The sequence below is a fragment of the Scatophagus argus genome, chromosome 22 (assembly GCF_020382885.2).
Source record: "Scatophagus argus isolate fScaArg1 chromosome 22, fScaArg1.pri, whole genome shotgun sequence".
Classification (NCBI taxonomy): Eukaryota; Metazoa; Chordata; class Actinopteri; family Scatophagidae; genus Scatophagus; species Scatophagus argus.
The window spans coordinates 3745207-3767320 of record NC_058514.1 but is presented as its reverse complement, the minus strand read 5'-3'; the positions used below and the strand labels follow the sequence as shown (position 1 = coordinate 3767320).

Genomic DNA, 22114 nt, shown 5'->3' with positions numbered 1-22114 from the left:
ACTCGATCGAGTGTGGTTTTTGAAAAACAGCTTCGAGGTGGAGAATCTTACCATATCCTCTACTTACATTTGCGATGAAGCAACACACACATCACCTTGGAAACAAGTATTCTTTTTCTTTGAGCATTGTTACCATAGTAAAGCATGTGACCTCTCCCCTCTGAGGTGCAGCAACTGTTTGTCTTCTGTATGGTGCAGAAGGTAAAACTGATTGTTCTCTTCGACGACAGCCATCACAAAGCTCGCATGCTTCACTTTACCAGATAATGTGAACCAGAGCATTCATGGTTCAGTGTTGTGAAAATGATAAAAATGTGACAAACTCAACACGAGCAACTTGACTTCCGCATTTGGCAAATGTTTTATAATGATGTACACAAGCAGAAGATTTTGCACAAAAAGCCTCATGACATGCACAAAGATCTGCTCTATGCCACAGAGGGTAAATTAAGCAATGCTCACATATGGTCTGAAAAGTGACCACAAACCAAAGTATGGGACAAATTCATTTGCCAGATGAAAAGACTGGCTTATGAAGAGTCCACCCTGAGGAGAAGACAGATGTGTGTACAGAACTGAGTCCAATAGTTGCTAAGATGATGGTGCAAAAAGAAAAACTCAAAGGATCACCAAAGAGGGAATCATCCTCTGAGGACCACGAACGTCTGCACAAAACAAGAGATATTTTCAGTCCAGAGGGGCCCACTGTTCCCGTCCATGGATCCATTCAGCATGCCAGAAAGTTTCCATCTTAACTCTTAGTTTTTATAGTTTGCCTTCAGTGCAACTTCAAATCTTCCTTGTACAGACAGAGTATACTGACAACATCAGATGATTTCTGTCACTCCAGGATTTTCTCCACACCAAATCTACTGGGATCTCTAGAGGGGCTGTGTGATATGTTGATGATATACAAATCAAGTCACAAATCAAACTTTTTAAAGTCTATGTTTTTAATCACTTGGATGACACGTGACACTTCCTGTGGGCAGGAAATCTGAATGAAAGCAACACAAACAAACATGGAGGAGAGCGAATGTGACACAGAAGAGGGGAAATTCAAGCAGGAGAAGGAGTCTTCACGAGCATCTTGGTCCTACAAGAGGAGCCGCTTTTGTCGCGTGGTTATGAAACAGGCTTTCCGTGCGATCATTTTAAATAAACTGTTTATACACTGAAGAGAAAATGTGTGACATCATGAAATGCATCAGGATATGAAAACACAGAGCCCCAGCCTCTGCAGTTAAAAGAGCACAGATCTAAAACAAGAATACTTTGTCAAATCCACATTGAAAAGGTGGTCTCTGCATTGTGGCCCAAACAGTGCAAATAAAGCCCATTTAATTCTTGATGCTCAGAAATCACGATTACTTGACTTCTTCAAAATCATTACTTTGGGCCAAACTGGGTAACATAAAGCCTGAGGATATTACTTCCCAAAGGATAAACAACAAGTACTATAATCAGGGAAAATAATTCTTTCTACTCTACTGATGCACATTCAGTATTATAACAGAGCCTCACATTTGTTTGTTTCCTTGGAAACTGTTTTTCTTTTTGCCACCCACATGTGGATTCACAGTCTCCATTAGTAAAAAGCAGCTATTAATCTGCAAAGTCCTCGATTCAGTCCTTGACAAATCAATTACAAATGAGATCAAAACAACACTGTGAAGAAACACACAGAAATTATTCTAGGAATAAAAGGATTAACGCTCACCATCTCAAGGGGACCCTGACAGGTTGTGTTATAAAAGGTTAAGGATCTTCAGTTTTGACAGGCGACTGTAATGTTATCACAAAAATTTCTGGTAATGCAGCGATTTATTATGTGACCTACAGGGAAAAGAGTCCGGCTTGTACGAAGAAAGGACCTTCAGCTGCCAAGTGAGACAAAAGGTGAGCACAGATCCTCACATCCTCCTTAAATATTTCATGTCAGTATTAACTCTGAATAACCATGTTCTAAAACTGGCCGTCCTGTTGGACCCGACATCCTCCAGATTTCAGACGTGGGCTGTTCTGCTGCTGAATAAATCTGGATCTTCTATATTTAGAAGCGTGCAGACGGACTTTGTGCACTGTGGTAATTAAGAATGTTTTAAATTGTATCTAATGAAGCTCAGTTTAAGATCTTTTTATGTTTTAGTTGATTCATGCATAGCAGACGGCCTTTTCTTTCTTGTTTTCTTTTTTGCTTCATTTCTGGGAAATCCTCAGTATAAATCAATTTCTAGTTACACTTTTTGCAATTCTACTTTCTAGGATAAAAACAGAGATGGTTAGTTTTCATATTTTCAAATAGCTCTCAAGTAATGAATGAGACTATTTATTGTAATGAGCTCAAAACTGATGATGTGCTGTTTAACCCAGATTTTGTTCTGTATTATTTTCTTCTGATGCAATCGTTGCTTTGATCTCCTCAGGAATGAATTCATTCTTTGAGTGTATTGTGTGGAGTCGGTCGGCTATTGCAGCAGACTTGAAGCACTTCAGGCACCTTGAAGTCAAATCCAATGACTTCTATGTTTGGTCACCATTAGAGCTGCTGGGGAGAGGAGCAAAAACCACCGTGGAAAGGGTCCTTGAATGCACTCACGCGGCCTTATTTTTAATGCAGGATTAAGCACCTTTGCCTGGAAAACCTACAATTCCTCCTTGAGGGTGAAGCCGACACCTAATGATGATCATGCTGTGGGGATGGAGCGTTAATGACAGGGCTTCGGCGTGTGTGTTTATGTGGGCCACTAGCACTTGTCAAGCATTACCGGCTGCACGGCTGCCTTGAGATAATAGAGTCACTGAATCGATGTTTTGTTAAACACACCGAAATCCATAAAACGGGAAACACAGGACGCGTAATGAATAGCAATGAGACCATCCGCTCATCCCTTACATGCAGTGCAGACACTCCAGCATGCACATGAGGATTCCTGGTCAACAATACAACTTGCCTCCGTCTTCCTTCACTGGCAAAGTAAAGGTCAAGGGCTTCAGGGCTCGCACTGAAGAATGAAGAGGGGAGAGGAAGTTCAATACTGTGGAGACACGGTGGAGAAGTCATGCATCAACTTGATGTTTGGTTCCACGGGGGCTGAGGAGTTCCTATCGGCTGCTGCTGCTGTGCAGTCGCTGCTCTCTGCAAACAGACTGGGGCCTGGCACAGTTTCATCCTGCAGACTTGATTATGAATTCGCCCCTGTTAGCAGCACGACACATCTGTGGTCCATAATATTAACTCCTGAGTCCACTGACCCCCACTGAAGGGTGTTTTCTTTGTTCAGTCCTGTTTCAAATCCAAACAAACATCCGTCGCTACATGTGTGAAAGCTCCAGGTAGCCTTTCATCAAAACAAAAATGCTTCTCGTAGGCTGTAGGTCTTTTCAATATGCATAACAATTCTATTACCTGGTATTATAATTACTCAATATAAAGTTAATTCCCACAATTTTTGTCTACCATATTGTTACAGGAGCATTTTCATTCCATGCAGCTTTATATACACTTGAACTTCACCACAATTCAGACATACTCTGCTGCTCCACCACATTTGTGTTAAATGACCTCAACAGCTATGCTTACCAGTTACTTCACAATAGCACTGATGATCTTGTGTGGAGAGGACTTACACGCCTCTTGTTTCGAGTAGTAACAGCAGACTCCTCACAGCTGTTTCCTTTCATGAGCTCCAGGTTTAAAAGATGCCAGTTTGCGTGTAATTTGAAGGCAACGCAAAAGAGGTTTGGTCGAGGCAAATCACCAGCAGCACTACCTCCAGGACACACCAGAAGCGGTTCAGCCATGCAGAACCAAGCCGGGCCTGCAAATCCAATATTCCAATAGCTCGTCCGTTCCAAAAGACAAATCCGTTCAGGCTTCGCTAGACCTTGCAGCTGTAGTCAAGGTTAAGAGGCAGACAAATTCTGCAAAGCAAACCTCCTGATAAACAACACTGGGGTTAAAAAGTTGGAAACTTTTCTCACAGCACACTCTTGGAAAAGTGTCTGCAAATAATCTTCCGGCAGAGCCTCAGAAAGCAAACAGCCCTTCTTATCTTTATTCACAAAGGCAGCAGCTACTCACAGCAAACACAACAAGCCGGCGATGACTCACAGATACTGCATTATGGAAATCTAATTCACTAATTGAAATTCAAATTCATTTCAGTTCTTTCTAACCTTTTTAAACTATGTTGTCTTTTTCTGTGACACTGCATTTGATCCAGACAAGAGTGTATTGAGTCAGAGAGGCTTTCAGAGCATCTGTACAGCACTGATTATTCATGCTCTCATTATGAGGAGCAGCAGTGACTGAGGAGATTCCCCATTTTGGTGAATGCTGGTTGTTTTGAAATTTCACTTGTCCACTTCTCTCTAGTCATATTTTATAGCAGGAGCTCTTTTTCCTGTTTGTGTACATAACTCACAGTAATAATTACCAGCAGGAACGACCCACTCTGCCATGTGATCAATTTCCAGTCAGCTGTCAGGAGCTAAATGTGGGAGCTAACCCCAGTGTCCTTGTTTAAACTTTGGGTGGTGTGTTAATTAATGCTCATGGCAAGCCAAATCCTATTATGTATTGACTGGAATATGAGGCTCCATCCTACTCCATTCCAGTCCACTGAACTCCTCTCATTAATCAACGAGAGCTGCGGTATGGATTTTATACAAGTCTACGATTGACACAAATTACTGCACTGAAGTTCTCATTCACATGTTTACAGTTGAGGTCTGACAGCATGGGGAAGACCTTGCAGGTGCCACCATGCACGTCCAGGTTCTGCTTTTCCCTTGACTGGCCTACACAGATCTTCTATTTCAACCCAGTCCGACACATTTAGGATGAGCTGAAATGCTGACTGACAGGCAGACTTTATCTCTCAACAACAAGTAGTCAACCTCACTGATGCTCCCTGCTGTGAAGTTCTAAGATCTGGACAGAAAACCTTCCCAGAAGAGTTTAGAGGCTGTTGTGGGAGCAGATTTAGACCTATGGTCTCGAATGATATGTTCAAAGATCACATATAGATGCAATGATTTGCTTTTAGGACAAATAGTACACCAGACTAAAATGAAAAACACAATTTTGGGTTAAGTCTTATCCATGTTACTTTTTTAAACAAGCTAACCAGCCTCAGCAGGCCTTCATCTCTGCTACACAAGTGTTTGTTGTACGCTGTTCATATCGATTTCATGAGAGCAGACGCGCACACACACGCAGACACACAAACAGTGTGAAGTCTCCACAGGTGCTTCGCTCAATCTCTGTGCCTCTGAGACTCTGAGGCTTATCGTGAGCAAGCGAAAGCATCAAAGTGAGAAACTGAAACTTTAACCGACTGCTAATACTCCAAAGTGCCGTAGATGGGCTCGCTGATGCCAGCAACTGAACTTTCATGTCATATCTCCCCTCCACTCCAATAATTACAAAGAAAGCCATCTCTGTCAGCGTGAATGTAAAATGCATGAGAAAGCGCTGATTGACTGAAGGCTTTAATAGTTGATTAAAAGAGGCTGAGACAGAGAATAGAAGATCGGCATTTTCGGAGCTGGTGATTTCCTCTAGAGATCAGCTACAGTGGTGTCACGATAAAGTCGCTTCAAACACACACAATATAAATGTCTCTGCACTTCATATGTGCAGCTGTGGGATCCTGCGACGCCACCGCTCCCGGCTTTGAAGCGTCACATTTTCAACAAGCTCAAATGAGGAGCGACAGGATCAGATGAAGTTGGGTGGAAATGGACAGATAATCTCGACAAGAAGCGAAATAACACTCGCCGATGGCTGATGGACAGGTCGTTATGGTAAGAAGTTTGCAAAATGAACTGGGGGGGGGGGGAGGACAGACTGATGGGAAAAATAGTGAAAGGTCATTTCCTGTCTGCTGGATAGCATCGTGGCAAACAGACAGGAAGTGGATCTGCTTTGAGAATCTATGAGGAAATGAATAAAGAGGCAGGCGCTCTGCTGCCATACGTCCAGCGCTTTCATCTTTACTCGCATCACATGGTCATATCTGTCCCATCACACATCTCACCCTAATGGGATGCAAAGAGGACTGTATATACCAGCCACATAAAGGAGAGGATGGTGCATACATGCACAGGGGCTCCCAGGGAGTAACTGGTCGAGTGTAATTAGATGGGACTGTATGGGACTATAGGCAGACCTCTGCAATTTCCAGCCAGGATTAATCCAATTGACTTTGTGGTTCTGGTTGGTTACAAGACCCCGCGGCCAAAGAAAGCCCACCACCTCAATGACCACCGGCCCAGTCTCCCGGGAGCTGGTTGGTTAGACTGCTAATGAGTCTGTGTGTCAGAGAAACATAAAACAGAAAGATGGAGCTATAGATGGAGATGAGTCGGATAAAGAAGAATATTGTTATGTCACATAGTAAACTGGTTTCTGTACTGATGTTCTTTCCCCTAAAGGAAATACAGATCCAACAATCCATATTTTTATGGTTTCATCTCTGGTTCCGATATAAATAACTTTATTAGCATAATTTAAGTTAAGTTAAGTATTTCTACACATTTTCCCTCACAAAATAAACAAATTCTGAACCACTTGTGTGTGCCGAGTAAAATCAAATCAAAGTTAATCCTCATTCTCCATTAATAAATGTTTTCTTAACTACAGTGGCAGGAACTTTTTTACCCTCCAGCTTGTCTTCACAGTAACTGCTTGTCCTCACAACATTTATCACGCTGACCAAGCTTCTACAGTTGGTCTATTTTCAAAGTTACAAAAAAGCTTGTTGACAGATAAAAACAACTTCCTGGCTAGCTGACTGCACAAGCTAGCAGCTACCAAGGACATCCATCACATCACAAGAGATTCCTTCACTCATTTAAATACGATAACAATGAGCAAATCTCATGGGCTTCACCAACATCGTGTGAGCTCCTTTGCCTTGAATGTAACAGACTTTCATCGCCCTGCAGGTTTAAGAGTTTGTTTGACCATTAAATGATATAACATGGTTTTCCAGTCAATGAACCCTCAGGCACCCATGACAAACAATCAGGCAATTTTCCCATAAATACTTACTCAATCATTAAAGAAAAAAACCCAGTAAGGCTGACTTCTCAAAGGCCAGGGAAAGCAGCCAGTAATGGATTGTACAAGTAATTAAAACAGAGTTATTAAAAGAAAAAGCTCGTCTGCATGTTGAACAATGGGAGGGATTGTGCAGAGTGAAAGGAACATCTGTGCACTTTTCAAGACAGACTCACCCAATACAGTTAACCAATTTGTGCAAGATGCCAGAGAATGAATCTGACCATCTGTACTTTTTAAGAGGTTATTTTCAGGAGAAATGATGGCATGGTGAACAACAGTGCTTTTATGTAATAATGACACACAGGAAATGTCAATTTGTGCTTCTGGAGGTAGTAAAAGATGTTCTCTATAATTGGTGGTTACGCAGTGACCCTTATTACGGTTTTTTCCACACTGAAATTTTTCACAATGGAACAGCAGAGGGAAATCTATAAAGCAAGTAACGGGTTCCTGAGAAAGACACAACTCCTGCCTGCACACACACACACACACACGATAAAGTAGGAGAAACGTCCAGATTGGTTGAGGGTCACCAAAATCTCCCACAGATAGGATCTATTGGTCTGTGACGTTTCTGGTGTCCGCAGCAGGTTCGACGGGACGTGGCGGAGGCAGAAATGGTGCAACATTGACTTTGGAAGTGAGATTGGGGCAATTTGTGAGAGCTGTGTCTCCAATCTCTATATTTTAAATTCAAATTAAACTTGATCTTTCTATTCGCTCTAAATTCATGCACAGTGAAGAGTTACAGCTGAGTCACACTCTGTATGGGGGCAAACGGGAGAACATTTGTGTATCTCTTCACGTTCCTGCAGCCTGTTAGCCCTCAGCAGACATGCGAACAGCAAGCAGAGGGAGAATATTATCAACAGGAGGAAGATATCAGGTGATTTTACACAGAAAGGGGTGTAATTTTAGAACATTTCTCACACCTTTTATGGCACATTAGAAAGAGAATATTATGTGTAATTTAGAGCTTTAGAGCATTGAAAATATGCCAAGAAAGCACTAAAAAGGCACTTACACGTATAGCAGACACAATTTTTCAATGCAGAAATTAAAAACAGCCATTCGACAGTGACATTTATGGATTTCACAAAGACACAAATCAAACCCGGCTTTGGGGGCAATCGCAAAGTCCAGGGGTCAAGATCCTGTTTGATTCCAAAAAGCAAAATCAAAGAGAGCAGGGGAGCTGAATAATGAGGAATCTCAAAAAGCTGGTTTAGGTCTGAAGAAGGAAGCATCTGCTAAACTCCTCTTCATTCCATCGACCAAAACCACACGATACTTAAAAAACATAAAAGTTCGACTGAGTCAGAGAGTGTGTAAAAGCAATATTCCTTTCCTTCCCTTGAGTACAGGACCATTCAGTCTTGCACCAAACTAATCTGATAATGTGCCATATATTCGCTCGCACCGAACATTTTAATGAAGATTAACAGAGAGCAAAGAGATAACAGTGTCACACTGAAGGGCTCTGCCAAGGCTTGAAAATGAACGGAGCAGGAAAACTGGGTGCAGTATCTGTGACGAGGCGTATGCCAAGCATGAAATCAGCATTACACAAGGATAAAGTAATCACTGCCGCCGCAGAAAAAGTGTGAAATCTCATCAGGGGGGGACACAGGCAGCAAAACACACACACACACACACACACACACACACACACACACACACACACACACACACACACACACACAGCACACAACAGGTGAAGCATCGCTGAAATGCCTGAGACAGACAACAGGGCTCAGCGACGGCCTGGAGACCTTTCAAACTCAACAAGAGAAGAACGACAGTCACTTGTCAGCAGAAAAGCTCTCCACCCAACACACTGAGAGGAGTGTAAGGATTAATGTGAGACATGCTGATGACACAAAAATCTCCCTCAATGAGCCAGTTACTGCAGCACGGAGTGGACGATGTGTTTCCACTGAAGAGATCCAATATCGCAGGCAAGAGTTATCTGTCAACCTCAAAGAGAACACAGTTAATGAGAGGTTTTATAGTTCAGAAAATAAACTAAACAAATTCTGTTATAACGAATCTCTCAGAGCATTAAGAATCTCTCATCAAATTGTGAGTATTGTTATGTAATCTTGTTCTAAAGGAAAGAGATGCAGCAAAACAACCCCTGGCAGATTTTACATCCTGCTTTCAGGAATAATTACATGACTCAACACCTGCTGCTGAAGTCCAACATTCAAACAGATGAGCAGTAAATTGAAAGACAAATATCTGGAAGCGTTTTGATCCAAAAGTACAAAGGAAATGATTCATTTTCCTTTTTTTTTTTTTAATAAATGTGCTTCTCATCCTGCATCAAGCTGACAGGCTCATCATTTCTTTGAGACCAGCAAAACTGTGGAAATAGACTGTAATTAATTTGTACCAAGTGGAAGAAGCTCAAACTGTTCAGATGAGCGGGTGAGGAGGAGGCTGTACGACTGGCGTGCTGAGAAACAGAGAGAGCTGTGGGTAAGGAAAAGCAGAAAGAGGTGATGGATGGATGGGTTCATGAGTGAGGCCTTGGAAATAGTCTGCATTTGGAGCAAGTCCCATCTCACTCAGCGGCTGAGTAGCCTGTCAATCATCCCTTCAACATCAGGCCATGTCAGCTGTGGCACATCTGGGAGTTCCTCTCCACACACTCCCTCCCCAGCCCTCTCGACACGCACAAAGAACCTCCATTGGCACTCCAACCACCGCACTCCAACACGCCTTCTTCCAGCTGAAGTGCCCCCAGACGCACAGATTCTTAGATACAGAGCAAAATATACGGAGCAGACTTTACAGCAACTGGGCAGGATACCAACGAGTCTCTGGCAGATCGCAGGGTACCTGCTAGCAAACACTGACGCAACATTTGTCTCTGTTTTCTATTTCTGGCATCCACACGACAGGAATGAAGAGCTGAGAAAAAGTAAATGTGTCAAACTTTAATCTCTGAGCATCAGCGGCGTGACGTTCCCTGCAGCAGACGTAGCATTGCCTCCAAACCAGGGCATCGGCGTCCCCTAAATAAAAAAACGAATGGTTTTATGTGGCGTTAAACACCTTGAAGCTGACAGGGTGAAAGAAGCTGAAGTTATCGGACGTGCACGCGATGCAGAAAAATCCATCTTTTTAGTAAGTGAGTCTTGCTTTCCATCAAATATGTAAGAGAATCCGCTAACGACGTGCGGTAGCCACACTTAACTGAAGAACACTGACATGTGTAAGCGAGGCCATTTTATTTATTATAACAAAATGATTTTTTTCAATGATTTTAAGAAGAATACGTCCTTAAAACTTTTCGTTTTTGGATGTGGCCTTGCAAACTCCATTCAAAAGAGCATAATAATTCAATTCAATTCAATTCAGTTTGTTTATATAGCGCCAATTCACAATAAAAGTTATCTCATGACACTTTTCAACATTAAAACTGCATTTTAGAAGGCAGAAACCTCGGAGCAGACCCCGGCTCAAGATGGGCGGCCATCTGCCTTGACCGGTTAATACACATGAGGGTGAAACACAGGACAGCTGCTGTTCCCACGGCGCACTAAAAGCCTGGCCATTAATGTCTACACACTACATACGACGTACACTTCAACCACAAGCAAACGGAAGATTTATGTGCTGTGCTGCAACTGACATTTTAAGTGGGAGCACTTGTGTAAACACGACCAGGAATAATCCATTAGACTCCGACAGACAGACATCCGCTTTCTCGTTAGTGGAACCCTAACGAGCCAAACGTGACTGTGGGGAAATATCTCTTAAACGTGCAAATGTCCTAAATATGTGTGGCCTGGTCATAGGATCACAGGACGTGCAAAATAACATTCGATGGACTTACAGTGAAAATGAGAACAGCATGAACTCTTGAGATGAAGTTGCCAGATAATCACAGTTGAAATGGTGCAGAAAGGTTATCTTTTCTCTCTGCGTCACCATATAAATTCAAAAGGTCGGAGAGCTCTAGTGTGTACATAAACAAAACTGTACCTAAAATAGACAACAGTAGTGGCTACCTAAACAAAGAAAACAAAAATTCAGTACAAATGTCTACACACCTTGAGCCACAGCACTCTCTCTGTATCCTCACTAAGATGCATTTATGAACGAACTAATGCAACAAATAAGGTGAAAACCTTTTAGCAGAGCTTTAAATAAAGCTCACTGGAAAAAATAGCAGTAATAAGCTCACTTCAGTGTTCAGCCTACGCAGAGACACACACCAAACGCAGCATCTCTCCCCTGTAAATCTGACAAAAGCATAAGAAACACTTGACTACAGCACCGTCTGCGCTCATCTCTCACCAGCGTGGGATAAATCACCACTTACGCTGCTCTGCTGCTCAGCCTTTCCCACAGCGCGGTGACGACATGACACACCCGCACATTTTACTCTACAAAAGTGGTCCGCAATACGAAGTTATCACTCATCATGCTAGCTCGGCATAGTCAAACAACGTGTCTGCTAGCGCTGACGACTATTTCTGCATTAGCATTAACACTGTAGGAACTTTACAGGTATAGCCCCTCCCACGCTGACAAAATCACACACCTAATTGGTCCTACGTTTCGCGAACGCTTCGTCTGACTTCCCGTCTGTGTGTATAGTCTCGTGGGAACTCCGTACTCTCGCGGGTCTAGCTCTGCGCTACTCTAAAGTGATGGTACCACCTCTGTGGGAAAAAGCAGCCCTTTCAGAAATACCGACCAAAGATTAACAAACAGATTATTAAAACATTTCATTTTTAATTGAAATTGAAAAGTCATTGGAGCCAGGAGTGATCACGCTGACGTAGTTTGTGATTTAAATCAGATTTGCTGTTTTTTTTCTGGTTTATATACATTAAGAAGAAAGAGCTGTGGATTTAGAAACAGCCACATATAACAAATGTTGAAACTTAGAAGCATTTCCATAATTTGTGTGGCTTGAACAAGCAGAACAAGCACCAAAATAAGCTGAAAACTATTAGCTCTGATAAACCAGCCTTTCCGATCTTCAGCCATTTTTACAAATTCTCCACAGTCTGACGCTATCAGAAAAGACGCTGTTATGTAAAGGAACCATTTAATGACCGTGGATAAAGTGACAGGCTAGTTGCCAGCCAGTCTTTCACAACTCTTCTTGTTAAAGCTGTTCAGCAATAACACCTCTCCTGTTAAAAGCAGACATCTCCACAGATGCCCAGCGGCTGCTGCTGAGTGTTCATTTTACCCAAATCTCTTATAATGCGCTCCAAAACAAATCTAAATCCAACTGGGAAAAGCCAACAAAGAGAGATATTTGTAGTTAAGTCAGTCTCAGACCTTGATGGTTTATTCTAACAGTCTTGACACATCAGTTATTTCTTCTAACTGATGGTCATGTAATACTTTCTGCTACTGCCTGTAATGTAACTGCTCTTGGACGTTTTCTGTTCCTATAATCATCTCTACTTATTTCTGCAGCTGTATCTACATTTCTTTTGCCGCTGTCAGGCATTCGACTGGTCACATGACCTTCCGTATGGTTACTACAAGGTTTTCCCACAAGTCGGGTGCGTGAGCCAGTGTGACTGCTAACGCACCTGGGCCAATTGCATGCATAATTCACAGCATTCTTTAAAATAACACAGCGGCTTTATAGTTTTTCCTGAATTATTCAAGGCTTTGCAGCAAAACAGGGAATCACTGTGACATGTCAGGGCACTGCTCATGTCAGTGCCTCATATTCTCTCTCTACAAATATACACCGTAACCTATATGATCCTATATGATCCCACATACCAGCGGTGAGGTACTGCTTTCTGCACACTGTACTCCAACGCCATCATTTCAGGGGACTGCAGAATATTTACTGCTTTAAATTTACATCTAATCCTTCATTTGTTGTCCTCACAATTACCATGTAAGTGCAAATCAAAGTAGATCCACCACAAGCCCAGGCATTAACATGCACGCTAGGCCAAAGCTAAGCTATTCCCAGGCCTCCCAAGGCCTCCTGGCCTTGAGAATAATGAACTGTGTTGCATTCAAATCCCAGATGTAATAATTTTGCGGCCTCCGGATCCATTGTGTTTACTCCGGCACAGTGGAAAATCTGTTAATGTGCACTGCTAGCCTTTACATAACATAAGCAAAGCCTGCAGTGAGAGTTTTTGGTGGCCAAGGTGACTTGGAGGCTCAGAAGGCTCAAACCTAAAAGATTTATCATCATCTCAAAACATTTGGAGAAATCTGGCAAACCATACTGGGGTGAAATTTGGAGGCACCTTCATGTCTGGGCTGCCAGAAACATTTTGATATGTTTGTGTAAAGATTTTTGGATGGATGTTTACAAAAAAAACCCCAAAACAAAACAAAAAAGAAAAACTAAAAACATCGCCCTGCCTGTTTAATACATTCAAAAACAAAATATCTCCTCTTTCTGTCTTGTTCCTTTGCACAATCCTGCAGTGCCTCAAACAAGACTGTCAGTTTGTTCTTGGCACATTTTCTTGGAGCATTGTGGCCAAAAAAACAAAAAACAAAAAAATCACCCACATGTTGGGGAACATCCTGACCCTCAACTCCTCCAAACAACGTCTGAAATGCTTGGATTTCCCTCAGTAAAAACACTATCATTCCCAAACTCTGGAGAGAAGCTGCTCAGGCCCTGCTTATATTATGCAGATTTTACTGTTTGTAGGCAGTTCCCAAATTGTTTAATTTCAGTCGACACGTTGTTAAATCTTTGAAATCAATAGCTCTAGTTTGCACAGATCCTCCAACAAAGCCTCATGGGCTAATGAGTCATTACGTCTTGAATCATGTCTTAAACTGAGTATCGCCGTAACAAAAGTATTTTGTATGTTGTTAAAGCACAAATATTTGAAACCCTGGTCTCAGATCAGTTGTGGAGAGCAGCTCCTCTCTCAGTTTCCCTCTAAACCTTCCCCTTCTTTCATTCCAGACACCCCTGGGTGTGGCAAAGCCGATCCACCAGATTGAGTCGAGACGAGCCGCAGTCGCCGTCTCCACAGCAACAGAGGGTGGATGCTGAGGTCTTTGTGGGGCGGATGGTGCCTCTATCTCACATTAAAGTGATCGCCATGTAGCAGGTGGTGCTCCCTCCTCCAGTGGGTGCTGCAATGGCCCGCGGGGCCAAAGGGAGGGCCTGGTCGGAGCCGTGCCATGGTGGGCTAGCTGTCAGCCCACATTAGCACACATTACAGAGCTGATGCCAGTCAGTGGCCTGCTTTGTGTCGACATCAGGGTTATTATTACAGAGACACGAGGAGCTTCTTGAAGTTGGGGTCCAGCATTTCCTTAAGAGCCCTCCAGGAAGATGAGACATTTTTTTAATTTCGCTGCTGTAATTTACTTGTCAAAAACAGGAAACCATCAAATTGATTATTGCAATCATAACATCTCTGCATGTTGCTGATTCATAGCTCACAGTGTAATAATAATAAGAAGAAATATCTCGAGATGGACTGAATCCTCACACACCTGCACACACTCAGCACAGAGGAGACAGTTCAGCTTTTAAAGCCCCTGGCTCAGGTCCGGTAGCAGTACAACTGTGGGTACTTGACCACACACTTCACGTTTAGTGTGACGACGAGGGTTTCAGCAGCCTGCGGTCTGCCAACACGGCGCTCGCTGCTGTCAGACGTTTAGACGACGCTTCTCGGGGCTAAACTGCAAAAAGTACTGATAGAAGAACTCAATAGCTGCATCCCGCGTCGTGTAAACGACCTCTGAATACAAAAAGGCTTTTTAATGGAGGGATAGAGAGAGAGACATTTTTACCTCACACTCAGCATCTGTGGCTGGCTGCAGCAAGTCAGACGCTTTTCAGTTCATTATAGAAATAACTGAAAATAACACCAGTTGGACGTCTGTACTGCATGCACATACATTCAGTGGTCACTGGACCGTTTAAGAAGAGTATTTTTTTCCAAACTGCTGTGACAGGAAGTAAAACAAAGCATGACCAATCACAACCCAACTCAAAACTGCAGCCAACAGGAGAAAGGAAGCCACCAATAAAAGCCATCTTCATAAAAAGGGACTAATGTGATGCTACAATTATCATATCATTTAGAGCAGGAAGCAGGAGTAAGAAAATCACTTGTGGTTTATGCTGCTGCGCATCTCCAGTGGAAATATATGTACAAAAGCCGTGAGGCATGCTATAATGACACAACATGTTTTTATTATCATAACAGTGTGCTTTCAAAGTTGCCAAAACACCAAAACAATTTGACTTAAAGACAGCAGAAAATATCGAAAAGATAACAGACAGGAGTTCAAAATCATATTTTCTACAAGAGAGGCAGCCAACCCAATCTTCGCATGTTAATTGCTGTGCCCCTGGTAAACCGACTCAGGACCTCCCTAGCGCCCCGTCTGCAAGTCCTCTTCAGTCTTATTGCCAGCTGCCACATTATACGCTTCCATTAAAAATCCTGAATGGCTACACGCTCCTGGCTCACCTGATGGGCTCTTGGCACAAATCATATTCTCAGAGGTAAAAAAAAAAGGTAATATGTCCTCTGCCTCCACAGTTGGGACCCGAGCTCAGTGCCAGAGAGAGCGAAGCCCCCCACAGCAGGTGAGAGTGTTTCTACAAACAGACAGCGGATAGGAAAGCTGTGAATATCTCAGATAATTAAGTTCTCTGTTGGCTTTCTGTGAACAAGCCGTCACAGAGGAACATTAGGTGCTGAGGCGGTGTTGTCTCGGCGGGGAGTCTCTGTGTTGCTGCCGGATGGACTGATGTAGTTTATCCCATGTGAGCCTGCAAGCGGATGTATTGATTTTGGAGGGTTTCATTTTAGCGCGTGATGAGCGGGAGGGTGGATGCGGCGGGAAAACAGACCGACAACAGCTGCTTTCAGATGCTTCTTGAAAGACAGTTTTTACATTGTCTTCTGCCAGCAGTTTGTGTAAACACAATATACACACGTGATAAGGACCGAAAGCTCTCAGATTTAAAGATCCAGACGTACATAAACCAAGAGCACCGTCCCTCCACGACCTTGTAAACTTTACAACCCTGTTGTTTTATGGACCAGATGGATTTGTCTTTACAATCTGCTTCTACTTCATGCTTAAGGCTGTTAACCTGTATCCCCGTCCTTTAGTGGGGATGTGGGCCTGATGACCACACTAAGAAAAAACCATTACCTTGTGCTGACTTGGATATGGATGCTGGGGGTCAGAGGCCAGGGAGTGCATAATAACCATGCATTGACTTCCTTTCTTATATAGAGGTTTCACTATCCCTGGCATGTCTTGCTAATTAAGTACTTTCTATCTCTCATTTGTCTATTGATGGCAAGACAACATGTTTAAATCTATGTCAAAGGTCAGGGCACAGAGAGATCATCAGGCCTGGTGGGGACTGGAGAACTGCAATGCAATCAGCAAGAAAGAAGACCATCGGATAACTGAAAAGGTCGTTTCTGAGCGTGAGAATTACTCTTTATAATGGACCGATCCACTTTTGGAAACCATTCCAGTTTAATAGAGAAATAAAGGAGGACAGGATTAATGTTGCCGGGCCTTTATGGCCTGTTCCTGTCATAATCAGAACGCAGACAAACTTACACACACAAACAGAAGGGCAGCAGCAATGAAAGCGGGAGCAGCCAAAGCTGGTGTAATTGAACATAGCAAAAGATTTTATTGCCACTGCATTATTCACAAAGGCCACTGCGTACGATCGCCATGTGAATGACTGCGGGGGAAGCATAATGTTGCAAAGAGACAGAGTGGGTGAGAGAAACACTGAGGCCATTTTTAAAGTCTAACGCAGCAGGCTGTAGCGAGGCTTGCGATGAATGAATTACCCTGATAGCAATACGAAAACACAAAGTCTTCTGCCTCCAAATGGACTGTTTTTCCTTTTAATCAAACAGCACAGTGTGGCACAGTGATGTTTGAGTGGGGGACGCCAGGCAAAGTGACAGAGATGTAGAGTTAGCAGAGAGACCAAGACATCCCCCACTGCTCCCATTACGGAGCATGTATGGGATATAAAAGTGATGGAGGCGTGCCTCATGGAGCAGGGATACCAGCTTCAGCACCACGGACAGCGAATGGCCATTGAATGCACTTGTCCATGGTCACTGAGGCCTCGTCCACACGTATACAAACATTATGCACAAAAACAGTGCCCCTTGTTCACACGCAAAGAGCATTTTATATTTCAAAAGAGCTCTGAGGTGCAGAGTCTGTTTTGTGTAGTAACTATGGGAGCGAAACAACAATGGCAAACATTTGGTTAGCACTGCTGGACAAAGTCAACAACGACTGCAACCGCTGGCTAAACACAAATAGCATGAGCTGAAAAGGCAACAGTGAGTCACCGATGTTTAGTAACCCAAAACTAAGAATCGCTGTGTTTTAGCTATTAGAAAGAGCGGTTCCTCTTCCACGCAGTCCGCCATGTTCCTACAGTAGCCCAGAATGGTCAAACCAAGCGGCTCTTGTGTTATTTGCTGCCAACACAGAAAAAGGTGAGGCAAAGGGTGTTCGGCTGGTTGAAACTGGCAGCCACACCATTAGATGCCACTAAATCCTACACACGGGAACCTTTAATGAATGAAGGGAAACAAGGAGGCGATTCAGTCTGACTATGAGGCTCATGAACCAGCCTGAAAACCGAGGGGCTGGAGGTGATCACGGCAGGGCCAAACGTATTGACGGCGGCTCTTGTGGGGGTGGCGAGGATGTGAAACTCACCTGAGGTACATTACAGGACAGTCAGAGGATGGGGACACTGTATGTACGTGTCTGTGCAGGTGCGTGAGTCGCTGAACAGAAAGATGAAGAGACGGATGGGAATAGTCACTTCTCTGTCATGGCTGTACATCATTCCTGATTCTGGGGGGAAATGACACAATGTCAATGGCTGAATGAGTCTCTGGTGAGGTGATCAGTGCTGAGGTAGGGCTGCTTTTATTACTAGCCATAATTCACTACTCTACCATCTCCCCCTTCGTTGCTGTTCACTATCGAAACCAACCAGTATGAAACTATTGTGACCCAGTCAGGTAGCCAGACGTGCCTCTAATGAGAATCATTAGTGAAGGTGGCTCTGATTCACAGCACCGGACCTTCTTCCTCTAAAGCAGGTCGAACGTTTTCTTCAGGCTCTATCTGTCCTAATAGAATGTAACCTTATCTTCTTTAACTACCCCATTTAACATCTCTAACACCCTGGAGGCTCTGGGATTGATGTCATCGCTCTCCCTGACAAATAAAACGGCCAACAAGTCAGTCATCTGACCAAACACACAAAAAGCAGACAGATTTATCCTGCTTTGATTTCACTCTGGAAAGGAGAAAAGATAAATTCACACTTTTGTATTCCGTCAAGCCGCACAATAAAAACTCCTTTGCCTTTCACGTCCACATTGTTGGATAAATGAGATCAGACTGCTGCAGCAACCCAGGCAAAGGGTTGCACCATAATTGCATCAATGAAGAGAGGTTGTCGGCACACTAGTCTATTGAAGTGAGTGGCTTGGCCTGTGTGTGCACCCTCCTCGGCTTTAACATCTCTGTGTGTGTGCCAGCTCCGAACGGCATCGCTTACGTTTCAGTATTCAGCATGTGCTAACAATGGCTGACATTACACCCGCAGATTAAAGGATGATGTGTGATAAAGAGAGTCTCAAAGGATAAGACTGGAAATATTCTACATTTCTGTTGGTGTCAGTAAATCCTGTGAATTAATACCAGAAATGAACAAGTTCACCTCTCAGTACTTTTTGACTTCCCTACTGCTCAGTGTGGCTCTTAGCCCAGAGACGTTTTGTTCCTGCTGAGGACATAAATCTTTTATAAATGGGTCACAAAAAAATGCTTTTTCTAAAGAAAGGCTAAACAAACACAAAAAGTTGGGCACTGACATTTCTTAGCGAACTTTACTCAGACCGGAGAGCTAAGTGGGGACTTTCACTTTTCAACCGCAAATTTGATATGCTTGCGAGTATCCATGGTAACAGGACGGTGTATGTAGGATCGATGTATGTGTTGGTTTTGGTCTTTTCGTGTGATTTGCTTGTTATTAGCCCTTCTAAAATAAAATGAAAAAAATATAAAAATAAAATAAAAATAATGAAGTAACTGTGGCCATATTTGAAAACTGAAAGTTTTTTTAAAAATACAAATGTGTTTGATCTCAGAAATGCCCGATTTGAAGGACATTTCTTTTGGTAATCGCCTGGAAGTTGAATGCACTTCTATAACATTTTTCTCACAAGATGTCAGTGTGTCAGCTGACCTCAGTGCTGTCAGCAAGCTCCACACAGGAACTGCTTAGTTTTAGGCAATTAAATCAAAAATGAAAAATTGAACCTGTGGTGCACTTGTTGCCTGAGAAGACAAGCTCTGGGGGGAAAAAAGTCCTTTCCACTGTAATCAGAAGAAAGTCTGTTTGTGAGGTTTGAGGCTCCATGTTCTCTAAAAGGGATTTATTAATTAATCAGTGTGGTTTGATTTTTGTTTTCTTTTTTGCAATTGCAAGATCACACGTGGACCTGGAGTGAAAGCTGCAGCTGCCTACCAAGCACAGACTTTACAGTAACACATTCGCATCACTGGTGCACAGACAGAAAGTCTTCGATTCCTTCTGTCCCTCGTTCACACTCACAAACATGACAACAACGCGCGCACACACACACACACACACACACACACACACACGTAAACGCCCGACACACACATACACAGGGGCCTCTTGCTTTCGAAAGCTCACTCATCCTTTTAATCGGTGTGGAATCCATCAAAGTGGGTCAAACTCCTTTCCCCATCTGCCCCTGCCAGATTTTAAATGCACGAGGGCTGATTAAAAAAAGACCAAGAAAATAGGGCAAACGCCTCTGACACACACACACACACTCAACACTCAGGAGACCAGCAGCAGCGGGAACAAATACCAAGTGAGGGGGGGGGCATGCGTGTGTTCAAGTGTGTGTTGGTGAAGGTGTCAGGGGGCATTTGTTAGCAATTACCGTGTGCCAGCGTAACGAAGGAAAGGTCAAGCACTTCCATTTCAATCTGTCGGCTGTGTATCAATTTGCTCATCTGCATACGACCACCTTTTGTTGTTCCGTCAGCCGCGCCTGAACACGTGACCCAGGGAGGGCGGGGCACGCGACGAGGGGGTTGTGTGTGTGTGTGTGCAACACGGCGCTGGGTGAGACAGCTGTGGGGATAAGCTCGCTCCCACAGCTGGGTGAATTACTGCGCGTACGTGTTCATGTGTTTGCTCTGTGTTTGAGCGACAAGGCCGCCTCTTCACACGCCTTGGCGAGAGCTCGTCCGTCTTTTGTGTTTGATTCTTTGTAGCTTTCATGTTATAATTACGTGTTGCTGTGGGTAGATCCGCACACATGTTCACGCCGCCAGTCACATCAGAACAGAAATACTTTACCCGCTAATCAGACCCTTAAGGCTCACAAAGCCTGACACACGTCTCCCTCCGGATCAACCTTCAGCGCTGCCCCGGTGTCATGTGATGAGAGGAGTAACCGCAGGCTGCTGCGACACATGTGCAGAGATCATCAGAAGGGGCGGAGCGCTGCGTTTAGCCTATCATCACGCTGCAGGGTTGGGGATTTCCAAGACTAAGTGCTGACATGCAGCAGAAAGCGAGAGGCCAGTGACACAGTAAGAAATGTCTCCACGGCTGTAGCTAATGATTATCGTCCTTAAAAATCCATATGTTGATTTCTTTTCTAGATTGATTACATTTTTACTCCAGAAAATCACCATTTCCTGAAACCCATGTTGACACAGTTTGTTTTGTTTCACTAACAGGCCAAAAACCAAAGTAGTTTAATGTTACAGAGGAAAATATTTACAATTTTACAATAACAGAAACTCTTACATTAGAAAACACCCGGACAAACAAACAAACATTTGGCCTTTTTGCACCTCTGGGTGCACAACAAGCACAGTGCTTACCTGTCATTCAAACTGCTGTCTGGTGTCACCTGATGAGTCACCCTCCCTCACTTGCCCTGAAAGTGTTCAGGTGTAGAGGTGAAGGCACCAGAGTGTGTGCATGAGTCAGCACTGATTTATGCATCTGAAGATGTCGCACTGAATAAGAGGTGCTGTGCCTCACCTTCACTCAGGTGAGGTGTCTGTGTGTCCCCGCATGGAGGTAAGCACCATGTCGTCCCTCTTTTCAGTCAAGCCCCGAATGCAAACCCTCAGTCGGCGCGTCAGAGGGGAGAGCCTGACGAGACGCGGCTTTAACGGTTTGATTAAGCAGGGTCGGTCTGGGCTGCGGCCTGTGCTTACAAACAGAGCGCCGAGAACAGATGCTCGTAGACGAACCCGACCCCAAAAACAGCAGCTCTTTAGCCGAATTCCCCCCTGTGGCCGTGCTGCCAAAATTTCCAAAATGCCAGCTTGCTGCAAAAGAGAGGATTACTCTGAAGGAGAGCAGCGAGAACCAGCTCAGCCTTCCTCTCCACTCCAACAGCGGGGCAAAGGGATACTTTTGTTTAAAATGAATCTGACAATCTGTCTGAAAGTTGGCTGCCAACTTCGCTGTGACTTTGACTCAGCCCTGATTAGATCCTGTAGTTGGTTTTACCTTACGTACTTCTGTGGAAGCGTCTCGCTATAGCAGTACCTCCTACTTCCAGGTGACAAGATGCATGGGCCATGAGGAAAACAATGCATTTTAAGCGAGAGAGACAGAGTGAAGCCTTCAGGGTAAAGACACTGCAGCTGAGGAGACTAATCACATGCAGCGCTAATTTGACAACCAAGGACAAATATTGGGCAACAATTACATCTCGTTTTTCAGGTAGTTCAACCCTGACAAACAGTTGTGATGGGACTAAAGGGATATGAAACACAAGGACACAGACAGAGCAACTCGTTCTCTAACTATGCACTCTTGAAAGCACTCTCTTCATACTGAAAGTGAAAGATAGATGTTTTACATTTACACTCTGCGAGCTCTAACGCCAGAGAGGAATTCAACTCGGCAGAAAATCGTCCATGGAGCAGAAAGTCGCAGTCTGCGACGCCAAATGACAATGACAA

General features: G+C 43.7%; 1 protein-coding gene across 9 annotated transcripts in view; it reads right to left on the bottom strand.

The window, feature by feature from the left end:
- The window catches only part of ppfia2 (PTPRF interacting protein alpha 2), a 133450-nt gene that overhangs the window by 58393 nt on the left and 52943 nt on the right, over positions 1-22114 (bottom strand). The window lies entirely within an intron of this gene.